This window comes from Capra hircus, chromosome 28, assembly GCF_001704415.2.
Source record: "Capra hircus breed San Clemente chromosome 28, ASM170441v1, whole genome shotgun sequence".
Classification (NCBI taxonomy): Eukaryota; Metazoa; Chordata; class Mammalia; order Artiodactyla; family Bovidae; genus Capra; species Capra hircus.
Window position 1 is genome coordinate 32,603,637 of NC_030835.1, and position 13,973 is coordinate 32,617,609.

The following is a 13,973-nucleotide window of genomic DNA, read 5'->3' on the forward strand; positions in this document are numbered from 1 at the left end:
CTTTTGGTATGAGAAAAATATTCTTGAAGTAGGTGGTGGTCATGGTTGCACAACATCATTAATATACAAAATGTCACTAAATTCTACATTTTAAAATGGATGAAATGTGAATTTTATGCTATGTATATTTTACCAAAATTAAAAAAGGAGAATCCCTTGCCAGACTCTACAAAGATTTAGATTTTTCCCAGCCCTCAGGATTGTCACAAAGCCTGCCTCCTCCTATTAAATAACCTAGGTCACCTGGTCTATCCAGATTGTCTCTTCTTTGAAAAACCATAAGTCCTAATGCTGGCTCTAATTCACTTGAATTATTTATCATGTATTTTCTTTTGATATCACTTAACTTTTCCTGTGGAATAGACAAGAATCATTCCCTTGATTCCAACCACTTCTTTATGCAACTGAAAGACTGTCACAAGAAGGTTCACAACATCACATAATGAAGTCTATCAAAAATTTTTTTTTTATGGCTCAGTTTCACAGCTCATTAAGATCACAGGATCTGCATTTACCTACATGGCATCTTTGTCCTACTACTGATCTGCTCTTCTAGATCAGAGGTCAGCAAACATTTTCAGTAAATGTTCACAGTAAGTATTTCAGGTCTGTGAGCTGTCTCTGTCACAATCACTCAACTCTGCCCTTGTAATCTGAAGGCAGTCACAGCCATAAATAAAAGAGCATAGTTGTGTCTCAGTAAAAGTTTTACAGACACTGAGATTTGAATTTCACACAGTTTTCACATCACAGACTATTACTCTTGATTTGTTTCTCAATCTTCTAAAAATTCTTTGTGGGCAATAAAAAACCAGGCAACATGCCTCATTTGGCCCATGGGCTGTAATTTGCTGACTTGTGCTCTGTATTTTCCCTGATGTTAACATTTATTTCTACTATTTCAAATAAATGTATAGACATGGTATTAACTTCAAATAATTAAAACTGCATAAATTAAACAACTCACCTGTGATGTGATCATTTTCTGTTGCTTCTGGAGAAATGTAGAGAGCTGAGAGAGTACACCTGAGAAAGAAGGAAGGTCATGAGTGATATCACCTGCCTAAAAAGCTCCACCCTAGTAGCTGGCATAATATCTTAGAATGGGAGATGCCTTGAGAAGGGGCAGAAAGGATAACAGTAAGGGAGGGAGCACTCCATGTCCATGCATGACTCTGGTATGATTATGTAATACTTAGACAATCTAGTTTTCAAATGTAAAAGCATTTGTTTCCTGCTCATTTGTTAACAGCGTGTGCTCTAACATACAGAAAATGTGAACAACACATTAAACTATAAGCCAATTAGGAAAAGCCAAAGAATAGAACATTAAAACTGATGCTGAGCGAAAATATTCAGCACAAAAATTTATAATGTTCATTACAAACCAGAAAATCTCAACAATGTTCTGAAAAAAAGGATGGGGTATTTTTGGAAGGGGAAAAAAGAGTTTACTCTTAATTTGGTTTCGGGTCTCAACAGTCTTTTTTAGTTAAAAACAATAAACTGGTTTTGATTTCTGTGTTGTTAAGGCAGAAAAGACCTCCCTGGACCATCAAGAGACTCCATGGCTGTCTTTGATTCTGCCATAACAAAATGTTCGATTGTAAACTAACCACTTTTTTACCCACTTTCTGCCCTCCCCAACCCAACTCCATGCTTTAAATAACACATAAATAGACCTGTCTTAAGTCCAAGTCTTAACGACCTGTCTTGCAGCACCATCTCTGATTCTGCAGGGTCAGGATAGAGGGGACATCAGGTGTTCTCTAGCTGTGCTGAGTGCAGGAGCAGCTCAGAATACAAGTGGAGTAAAGAGTGAGGGGCGCAAGAAGGTAAACTCCCTCCCCTGTGGCTGGTCAGCTCTTCCTTCCGCAGAATGCCTTCACAACCTCCCAGGAAGCAGTACCTTCTGTTCCTTTGTCCAGAAAGTTGGCCCAAGGTTTCCATCATCACTACCACCTGGTCCAGCAGGAGGACCAGAGTCTGCTCCTCTGAGGTCCCAAGCAAACCGACTGTCCTGCTAGAGACTCCTGCTCCCAGAATCACCCTTTCTACTCCACAAAAAGCTGTTTTGTTGCAAGAAGGGTGTACCTAAAAGGGTCAGAATATTTGTCCAAGATCTAAAGCTCCTGGAATTTAAGCGGGACCTCCTGTAAAAGCCAACTAGGGCTACTGAGGGCACAGGCATAGGCGGTTAGGCGAGACCCTCAGCGAGGCCCTGAGTGGGGAAAAAAAAAAACCAAGTTTCTCCGCTGAGAAGAAAAGTGCACATCTACTGCGAGCCCGAAAGCCAGTTTCTGCGCGGTCTTCCAAGGTCTCAGACCACCCTGCACCTTGGGAATCAGAAAAACAAGCTTCACCTGGTAACCAGCGCAGGGACGTGCTGGTCCTCACCAGGAGCATAAAACGGAGTCAGGAGCCATACCGAGTCTGGAGACAAAGCCATTTCTTCCTTCACCTACCCCCCGGTCGCCTGTCTCAACTCTGCGGGGCTCCACCGAACCTCCCTGCTCCTCAGCGGTCGGGTCCACAAGCCTGAAGCTCCAGAATCATCTCCTCGAGACTGGACTGCAGCTGCAGCCCGGAACTTGCAGTCTAGCAGGGAGAGGAGGGAGAGGAGGGAGAGGAGGGAGCGCACGTGCGCGGAAGGCCATAGCGACCGCTGCGTCCTGTCCCAGCAAAGGCACAGTACATTTCTTGAAAGCCTGTTATTGTTCAGTCGGTAAGTCATGTCTGACTCTGCGACTCCATGAACTGCAGCACTCCAGGCTTTCGTGTCCTTCACTATCTCCTATAGTTCGCTCAAATGCATGTCCCGTTGAGTCGTGATACTATCTAACCATCTCATCCTCTTCCGCCCCCTTCTCCGTTTTGCCTTCAGTCTTTCCAAGCACTAGGGTCTTTTCCAGTGAGCAGGCTCTTCCAATCAGGTGGCCAAAGTATTGAAGCTTCAGCAACAGTCTTTCCAATGAATATTCAGGTTGATTTCCTTTAGGATTGACTGGTTTGATCTCCTTGCAGTCCAAAGGAATCTCAGGAGTCTTTTCCAGCACCACAATTCGAAAGCATCAATTCTTCCGAGTTTAGCCTTCTTTATGGTCCAGCTCTCACATCTGTACACGACTGCTGGAAAAACCAGTGTTTGACTGTATGGACCTTTGTTGGTAAAGTATTGTCTCTGCTTTTTAATAGCTGTCTAGGTTTGTCATAGCTTTCCTTCCAAGGAACACGTGTCTTTTAACTGCAGCCACTGTGCCCAGGGATTTTGGAGCTCAAGAAAAAAGAAAATCTGTCACTGCTTCCACTTTTTCTAGTTCTATTTGCCGTGATGGGATTGGATGCCACGATCTTTGTTTTTTGAATATTGATCTTCAAACCAGCTTTGTCACTTTCCTCTTTCACCCTCATCAAAAGGCTCTGTAGTTCCTCTTCACTTTCTGCATATCTGAGGTTGTTGATATTTCTCCCATCTCAATTAGGATAGGGCCTGCGATAGAAACAAACTTATGATTACTCAAGAGGAAGGGGGGGAAGGGATAAATTAGGAATTTTGGATTACTTTATATAAAATAAACTGCATATAAAACTGATAAACAATGACCTACTGTATAGCACAGGGAACTATATTTAGTATCTTGTAATAACCTAAAATGGAAAAAATCAGGAAAAAGTATTTTTATGGGTGAGCTTAGTCACTCAATCGTGTCCAACTCTTTGCGACCCTATGGACTGCAGGCCAGGCTCCTCTGTGCATGGGGATTCTCCAGGCAAGAGTACTGGAGTGGGTTGCTATGCCCTCCTCCAGGAGATCTTCCCAACCCAGGGATCAAACACATTGCAGTCAAATTTATTACCGACTGAGCCACCAGGGTAGCCCATGTATATATACTTACATGTGTAACTGGATCAATTTGCTATACACTTGAAAGTAACACTGTAAATCAACTATACTGCAGTTGAAAAAAAAAAGGCTCTGAAATTTTGTACATTGGGTAGAATTGCCAGATTTAGCAAATAAAGTACAAGTCATGAGACACTTTTTTATTCGTTGTTCATCTGAAATAAATTTTAAGTATCTAAAGTATGTATCTCTCATGAATTAAATTTCTCTGATAATATTGGCTCTCCTTAACAATTCCTTGTTTTTAAGAATTGAGTTACATTATTTATTCCAGAGACTGTCCATTTACATGGTTCCATTTTCATTATATGTTACTTATTTCGTAGTTGTATCTCACTTATTTCGTCCTTTGGACATTCATTAATGAGAAAACACATCTAGCTTTATGAACGGATATAATGGCATAAAGTTAACAACTCTGGGAACTGATCTTCAAATTTGATTTGTTAAACACATAAGACCATCATTCATGGCACAACTTGCCTTTCCCACTCTTCAGGATCACATTGGATCTCTTTGATTAATAATTTTTTAACATGTCCACTAACAAAAAAACTTTTTGTCAGTTTTTTCCATTCCCTTTTAACACTATAAATGATACTTTCACTTGTCCTTATGTTAGAAAAGCAGTTAGTAACATCCATGTAAAAATATCAAATTAAGAGATGAAACTCATTTCAAAATACAGCCACAGCATGCACAATAATGATTATCCACATAATCATCTTATAATCGTTACTGAAAGAGGAAAAACTGTTCTCTCAACTTCCATAATTCTATTGTTAGAGATATTGAAAACTACAAACAAGAAATAAGCAAATTAGCTTCATTTAATGGAACATTTAAAAGGTTAAATAAGAATTTGGGGCTTTTTCTGGAGGATTAAAATATTTCAGTGCTTTAAATATTAACTGAGAACTCTTCCAGCTGTATTTGTTAAAGAGTGTTGATGAGTTTCTGAATGCAAGAGAAATGAACAATACTGCCTACCAACAAAAATCACGAAAGTCCTTTAATAACGCAATTCAAATGTTAATAATATAAATGCTGAAGGAAGAGAACAACTTCATGTCAGTTACTTCAACATCAATATAAAAAGTATCTCTATCTGAATAGCAAGTATTATAAAGAGTGTGGCGGGACAGTCAACAGCTTCCACATAATCTTTCATGCTTTGTTTATCCCTGGAAACAAAAGATAAAAGATAAACAAAGGATATCTTGTCTTCACCTTTATGTAAATATCCACCAAAATTTGTATTTGTATTATCTCCATCAAAAGCAGTGTAGACGGGGATGACCCAGAGAGATGTTATGAGGAGGGAGGTGGGAGGGGGGTTCATGTTTGGGAATGCATGTACACCTGTGGTGGATTCATGTCAATGTATGGCAAAACCAATACAGTATTGTAAAGTAAAATAAAGTAAAACTAAAAAAAAATAAAACTAAAGAGATGGTAACAGGAAAAAAAAAAGCAGTGTAGAAACAAGGGGAAATATGTATTTTCTACATTGTAATTGCTTGCACCCATGGATATGTTGAAAAAAAAAGGCTATTATAACACTGATAATCTCTGTATCATAAGTGAAGCTATTATTTTTGTTGTTGCAGTGGACTTTATCTTGGCACTTGAAATTGTGATTGCAACTTTGGAATCAGAAAATACTTTGCCAGTACTATGTTAGGTCATTTGAGCTGAAACAATGATGATGGTGTGGAGGGTATTTACAGCTTCTGCTTCAATTACTATATCTCAATCTGAATTCGTTAATAAAAAAATTATTTTATCTCTTTCTATTATCTCTATCTCTAGTATTAGTTCCCCTGGAGAAGGAAATGGCAACCCACTCCAGTATTCTTGACTGGGAAATCCCATGGACAGAGGAGCCTGGTGGGCTACAGTCCATGGGGTCGCAAAGAGTCAGACATGACTTATTGACTAAGCAACAATATCCTATTTGAGGATAGAGGACTGAATGTTTTCCTCCTAAGAATAGGAACAAGACAAAGATGTCCACTACTGGGGAGATAAAAATAAAATCTTCCAATTCAGAAAACCTCTCCGTATTGCACAGAAGGAAAACAAAACATCATTTCCTAGACCCAGCATGATGCATTGATGTGCTTGCCCTGCATGGTGTGAAAATGCCCCTCTCTGCCATACCTCTTTTTCTTTCAAAGGGCACCCCTTTCAAATCAGGTGTCTTTTCCTCAAGAAGCTCCATGGATACTCCATCCAGAGTAGAGAATATGGTAGCCTTTTAGTTGCACAACAGGTCTCTCCTCAACAGGTTTATAGAAGGATTGGGAGAGACCAAGAACACACGTTCCTTAGTTAGAGGACCTAACTGCATGTGAATTGTAGAGGAAAAGGAATAAGTAGACTGATGCAAAATACTAAGTTTGTAACATCTGCTGTCACCATATGGAAAACAAGTAATTCCTGAGGAAACTGCAGGATAAGCAGAACTTTATCAGAACAGGCAAAGAGATTAGCCTGAGGAAAAGTTACTGACACATATGGCTCACCATTTCCCACCTCTGAGAGTCTCTCAATCTATCCATTTTGAGCTGTTTGCCAAGATTTCCTAGCTGGAGGTTTTGTTCTTCTCCATCCTCCTGATTCTCTTGTCCCTGTAGTCAGTCCCTGCCTCCTCCAGACCCTGCCTCCTCTGATCCCTTCATGGGTTGACCAGAGTAGGGATTTCTCCCTTTAGTAAAGAGTTCTGATCAGCCAACACAGAAGTCTTCAATTTCTTTTCTTGGATGTCTTTCTCTAGATTATCCCTACATTGAGTACCTGCTGCTCAGATTTGACTGTCTATTCTTGTCATCCTACCACTTTCCCTAAATTTGGATTTGGATAGTTGGCAAGAGAGTCAAAGTTTGCTAAAACTAGAGCATATTTTGATCTGACCCCAGGTTCCAACCAGGGGGTTCTGAGAAAGCATCAGCAAACCACTGATGGAAATCGATGGGGGACCCCCATGTCTTCTAGGTGCATTGCTGCAACATCACCCAGCTCAACATTTGTGGAAAGGCTTCAGGTATAGCTGTCAGCAACCCTTCTCTGAGTTCGTAACTGCCTTGGTTACTCCATAGTTATGAGGGGTGGGGTGCCAGATAGCTTCCCCTGAGGTAGTGATCTTTCAGACCCCAATGTGATTGCTCTACCAAAGGAACAAAATCTCCTAATTGCAGAATTCCATGCATTTGCTGGTTGCTCAATTTCATCTAATAAGTCAGTATATATTCCTATGTGTGGGCTGTAAACTGAATACACACTGAGGTGTACTTTTGCAAATTTCTGGGGCATAGAGGAAAGAAGCCTTTAAATAAGAAACATCAGCTGGTAAGAAAGGCATTTGAATTACATGGGCATCCTGAGTAGCTTCTCAATGGCATTGGTGCTGCTGGTGACCCAAATAGACCAGCTGGCTTCCTTCACATTGAGACCAAATAAATAAAAAAATAAAATACACAAAAAATTGTAACCAGGGCACTTTGGTTTCCCTTCCTGTGTTTACATTATTTCAACACCTTGTTTCTTTGCTTTTTTCCAAGTGACTAGTATAGCTACTCTCCCTGATGCCTTCCATGCAGATCTCTTAATCTTCCCATGATGCTCTATCATTTCTGGCTTTTTATTAATAGCTATGCAGTGTAAATGGCAACCCACTCCAGTGTTCTTGCCTTGAGAATCCCAGGGATGGGGGAGCCTGGTGGGCTGCCATCTAAGGGGTCGCATAGAGTCGGACGCGACTGAAGTGACTTAGTAGTAGTAGCGTGCAGCGTGTGGAGCATAAGGGACTCCTGAAGGAGTCACCTCGTCTAAGACATTAGGTGGACTCAGTCTAGGCCATTAAAGTACATTAACTGCGTCTTCAAATTGAGCAGGTAATTTATTACCAGTTAAAGAAACTGCCTAGATGGGAACCACCCGTCTGAAAGATTATCACCTCCCTCTCCCCGAGTGAGTCTGAGGCATGGAGGGGCAAAGACGTCCAGGAAAAGCAGGAGGAGCAGGGCAAGCAGAGGGAGGAGCAGGGTTCTATGAGAGAAAAATGTATTTGTCTTGCATTTTCTCTTTAATTTTTTCAACAGCTTCTTCTGGTTATCCAAATGATTTTTAAATTTCCTCTTGGAATGGTTAGAATTATATGCATCCCATAAATATCAGCAACTCATTTACTGGGATAGACTCCCTTCTAAGAACTTCTGCAAAACAAAAGAATTGTCCTCTGGCTACTGCAGGACTGGAATCTCATATGTATGCCAATTCCAAATGCGACAGACAGATATTAACTGTTTTTAAAAGAGAACAGCAGGCAACGTTACTGGCTTCCCATATTTTCCAATCATCCAGTGATCATGATGAGATTTTGGAGCCTATTATTATCCATAATTATTCAAAAGTAAAATCTTGAATTTGGGTGGTTTGTTTAGATAGTATTCCAAAAGAACAGAGGGCTAGGAGGAAGAGTATTCATTATTTAGGGTCTTTTACCTGATTGTTGTGTGGCCAAGACTTTCAGCTGATCTGCTCAAACCAGGAACTACCAGACTCATCCCATTCTTATCAAAATTGCTGAAGAAATAATTATAAATTAAAAATTTATAATTAAAATTAAAATTAAAAATTTCTCCCAACAAGAAAATCTATTCACAAAGGTAGAAGACAAAAGAACTTTATTACTGAATAATCATAAAAGAATGTGTTGTGCACTATAGGAAGTCTGCTAAGAGATTACAAATCCAGAAAGAAACGGCACCCTTTTATAAAGCTAATTGGATACAACTCGTTACATACATGTTCTCAAGATATACAATAACTAAACCTTAAGTAAGAGGACTTGACACCATCATTTATCATAGTTTACCTTAAATTCATCTGGTAATTGGGATGAGCATCTGTCTTAACTGAAGCTTCTCATATCTATTTGAAAGGAGGTAGTTTTGCAACTTGGAGCAAGGCACCTATAGAAGAAGTTAGGCTCCTACCCTCCTACAGAAACTGAGAAATTGGGAGTGCAAACACCTTGGAAGGGTACACTTCAAAGAGATAACTCCAAGGCTCCTTGAGAAAGATATTATAGGGGTGTAAAACTGCCAAAAGGCTTTTTAAAAGGTTCATATTCATCCCAAAGGGATGGATAAAGCATTTACAGTTACACGTTTACAAAAGAAAATGTTCTAAGAAAAAGAAGTGGGGATATCTCTTCTATCATTTTTTCTAAGACTGTACTAATCCTCTTTTCATTTCTATTTGCTCTTACTCTCACCACTTCTAGGTAATATTGTACTGCAGGTCTTAGGGCAACTAAGAAAGAAAATGGAGGAAGTGGCATAAGATGGGAAATAAAGAGGTAATGCTATCACTATAAGCAGATGGCTTGACCTTGTATGTAGAAAATGCTCAGGGACTCACTGAAAAATATTAGAACCAATAAATGAGCTCAGTAAAGTTAAGGAACTGTGGTGTTGGAGAAGACTCTTGAGAGTCCCTTGGACTGCAAGGAGATCCAACCAGTCCATTCTGAAGAAGATCAGCCCTGGGATTTCTTTGGAAGGAATGATGGTAAAGCTGAAACTCCAGTACTTTGGCCACCTCATGCGAAGAGTTGACTCATTGGAAGACTCTGATGCTAGGAGGGATTGAGGGCAGGAGGAGAAGGGGACGACAGAGGATGAGATGGCTGGATGGCATCACTGACTCAATGGACGTGAGTCTGAGTGAACTCCGGGAGTTGATGATGGGACAGGGAGGCCTGGTGTGCTGCAATTCATGGGGTCGCAAAGAGTCGGACACGACTGAGTGACTGAACTGAACTGAACTGAAAGTTAAGGATACAGGATCAATAATATAAATATCAATGGGACTTGTATACATTAGCAATGAGCAATCCAAAGTTAAGACAACACACTCATTTACAATAGCATCAAAAGAAAAAATTCTTAAGAGTGAATTTAACAAAAGAAGTGTAATACTTCTACAACGAAAAGTGAAAGATTTGTACAAGACTTGTCCAATGAAAATGTCATTGAAAGATTTTTGAAGATCTAGATAAATGGAAAGTTAGCAAGATAGCAAAAATAAAATTTCAGCCCCCTCTCCCTACAGAAACACCATTTTTAACAACAATCCATGGATGAAAAACCAATATGTGCTTTGCATTATGGAAGTCACTGGAAGAGAGAAAGAGAAAACGGCAGAAATACATTTGGATGTCAAACGGTGGAAAATAAATCTGAAAAAATTCATTACCTTAGCGAAATTTCTAGGCATTCAGTGGTGTGCAGCATGTCAAGATATCCCTTCTATATGCTTGAAGTGACAATGATGGATATGGATGCTGTCGCAAAGAGTCAGACACAACAGAGTGACTAACACTTTCACTTTTCACTTGGAGCCTTTGGCAGTCTTACTTGTGAGCCAATTTCTTTAAAAATCAATCAGTTAATCTTTGGAGTTTATGCGTGTTTTAAATGGGATGGGGTAACAATTTTCTACATTTACAGGCAGTTATACCTCTATCATTTATTAAGTTAACGTCAAAACTTTCAGTGACTTAACACTTCATTTATCGCTGAACAATATTCCATTGTATAGATGTACCACATTTTGCTTACCCATTTACCTACTGAAAAGTATCTTGGTTAATTCTAATTTTGAAAATAATAAACCTGCTATATTTTTATATTTTTGTGTTAATGTAAGCTTTTAAATAAGTTGAGTAATCACCTAGGAAAGCAATGGCTAGACTGTATAAGACTATGTTTCTTTGTAAGACATTGCCAAAGCTTGCAAGAATCTTCAACTTTAATTTACTTAACAAATACATTAAACTCATGATCCAATACAAATATTCATTCAACACTCACTGAATTGAAAAACAACATGCCAATTTTAGGCCCTGGATTCATAGTAGTGTGTAAAGTAGATAAAACTCCAAGCTCTGAATGTAGTTTATATTCTATTGAGGAATACAAAATAATGAGACCACATTAAAATATTTTGTATGCTAAATGATACCTTGACAAAAAATTGCAACATTAAAGTGGGATAAAGTTAACACAAAAGGAAAAACTATGGAGACAATAAAAAGATCAGGGGTTGGGGTGGAGATGGAAGGATGAAAAGACAGCAGAGAAGGCTTTTACAGCAGTGAAAACACTCACTATGGTACCATAATGATGGATAAATGTCATCAACATGTCTAAACCCATATGATACATAATATCGAGTGACATGTAATGTAATTGATAGACTTTTATGACATGTCAATGTAGGTTCATCAATTGTAACATATATGCCACTGCTGGGGGATGCTGATAATGGGAGGGTGTACGTGTGTGGGGGGAGGAAATGGGAAATCCCTGCACTTTCCCCTCAATTTTTCTGTGAATCTAAAACTGCTCTAAAAATATTATCTCAATTTCTTTTTTAAAAGCTGCCAGAAGACTGATTCAATCTTTAGTACACATATGTACTAGTCTGCCAAGGCTGCTGCCTTAGTCCACTGGGGCTGCTATAACAAACTACTAACAGACCGGATAGCTTATAAACAATGGAACTTTATTTGCACAGTTCTGGAGGTCGGGAAGTCCAAGACCAGTGCAGGAGCATGGCTGCATTCTGGTGAGAGCAGTCTTCCTGGTTAACAGATGGCACCTTCTCATTGTGTTCTCATGTGCTGGAAAGGCTGGGGACCTCTGTGGGGTCCCATTCATGAGCATTCCACTCTGCAGACATAATCACCTCCCAGTGACCCCACCTTCTAACACCATCTCACTGGAGATGACGTCAACATATGAATTTAGGGGTGAGAGGAGGGGACACAAACATTCAGCTGCCAAAACAAAGTACCACCACAGATGAGGTGACTTAATGCAACTTTATTTGACTCGTTTTTGGAAACTGGAAGTCCAAGGTCAAGGTGTTGGTCGGTTTGTTTTCCCAAACCCTCTCTCCTTGGCTTCCAGATGGCTGCCTTCTGTGTTCTTGCATGCCCTTTTCTTTATGCATACTTGTCTCTGGTGTCTGTTTCTCTTCTTATAAGGATACCAGTCATGTTGGATTGGAGCCCATCCTTATGACCTCATTTCACTTTACCACTTTAAAGGCCCTATCTCCAAAACAGTCACATTGGGATAGACTTGGGGGAAAAACAATTCAGTCCATGATAACATACAACTGATTATAAATATATTTCACAAAATACTATTTACCAGTATCTCTAATGAATACTGACATGTTTTATTTCTTTAAAAATATTAGCTCTGATTCACTGAACTGATTTCACAGTTCCTTTATAGGCCAGTGTAGTTGCTTAGTAATGTGTTACGGAGAAGGCAATGGCACCCCACTCCAGTACTCTTGCCTGGAAAATCCCATGGATGGAGAAGCCTGGAAGGCTGAAGTCCATGGGGTTGCTGAGGGTCAGACACGACTGAGCGACTTCACTTTCACTTTCATGCACTGGAGAGGGAAATAGCAACCTACTCATGTTCTTGCCTGGAGAATCCCTGGGACGGGGGAGCCCGGTGGGCTGCCGTCTATGGGGTCGCACAGAGTTGGACACGACTGAAGTGACTTGGCAACAGCAGACTAGGCTCAACTACATTTCCAAGTTCCCTTTTCTGTATGTTTCCCATTGGGGTGGGCCATAAAAGATATTCTTGTGCAAGACTTGGAGTGTGTAAGTGATGTAATAGACATTTTGTATCTTTGTAACATGCTGCTGCTGATCTGCTGAGCACCTCACTGGCATAAGACACCACTAGAACTATAACCATTCCACATAGGTCTTTTGGCATCTCTGATGCTTGCATCAGATATGTGTGAACCCCTCACTGACTGAGGGACCCAGCTTCTGAAGGACACCACACCAAGGCCAGAGGCAATAAGAACTGTCTCCAGGTTTAGCCCCTCCTTGTCGGCACTACTCATGGTTGTGAGTTCTCATATTTTTGCTCTCTTTCACATCTCATCCATCTCTTTTCCCTTACTGTCTGCCCTGAGCACTTTAGTCAAATGTCTTCAACAGGCATGGAGACAACCTCATAGACACTGCTTAACCAGTTCCCACAGTCGTAGAAAGCCAAAGCCCTGTAAGAAATCCCTTTAGACATACACATTCATCTTATGGTTCTATGTCTCTAATTAAATCCTCCTGAATCACAAATTGCAAATCGGGTGTTGCTTCACCAGGGTTTGATTCCTGGGTTGGGAAGATCCCCTGGAAAAGGAAATGGCAACCCACTCTGGTATTCCTGCCTGGAGAATCTCATGGACAGAGGAGCCTGGTAGGCTACAGTCCATGGGGTCGCAACAGTCAAACATGACTTAGCGACTAAACCACCACCAATCTGATTAGAGTCAGATTTAAAACCATTAAAGATCCTGTTTCAGGTGTAAAGAGGCACTGATAGTCCATGATGTGCAGTGGCAATACAGTTACTCAAATGATTACCTCTAGGTATCTATTATCATGTGCCTACAGAAAGCAAGTTGTTGGGAATGAAAGATTTTCTCTCCTAGGTATTTTAGTGAACAAAAGGAGTATGAAACTGGTTGTTTATTCTAAATGTGTTGGACGTTGAGAAACAACATGAGACGCTCAGGAATTTAAATTCCCAGCTCAAGATCCACAAAGACCCTAAGGCTTCAATGATATTTCTGAAAGCCCCTCATCCCCTAAAGCTGCAGGGCTGAGATTTATGAAAAGAAATCCTGTTACAAATCTGTTGGGTGGCTTAATTACTATGTACATTGAATTTCCCACCTTACATGGTCTCGTTAAAATTAAAATTAGGGCACTGATTAGTAAAGAACCCCTGGGATGGGGAAATAACAGATTTCAGTGGAGATGAATCTTCAATGCCTATAAATACTTTCAATATATCTATCAGGCAACCCCTCACCCCCTTAATCCACTGCTATGGCTTCATGAGGAATTCCCTCTGACGAGCTGACCAGTGAAAGAAAACAACCTCAGGCTTGGATCAAATCATTCTGCATGGTACAGAGTACCACAGCCCCACTCTGAGATGGTCTTAAAAGTTGGTGG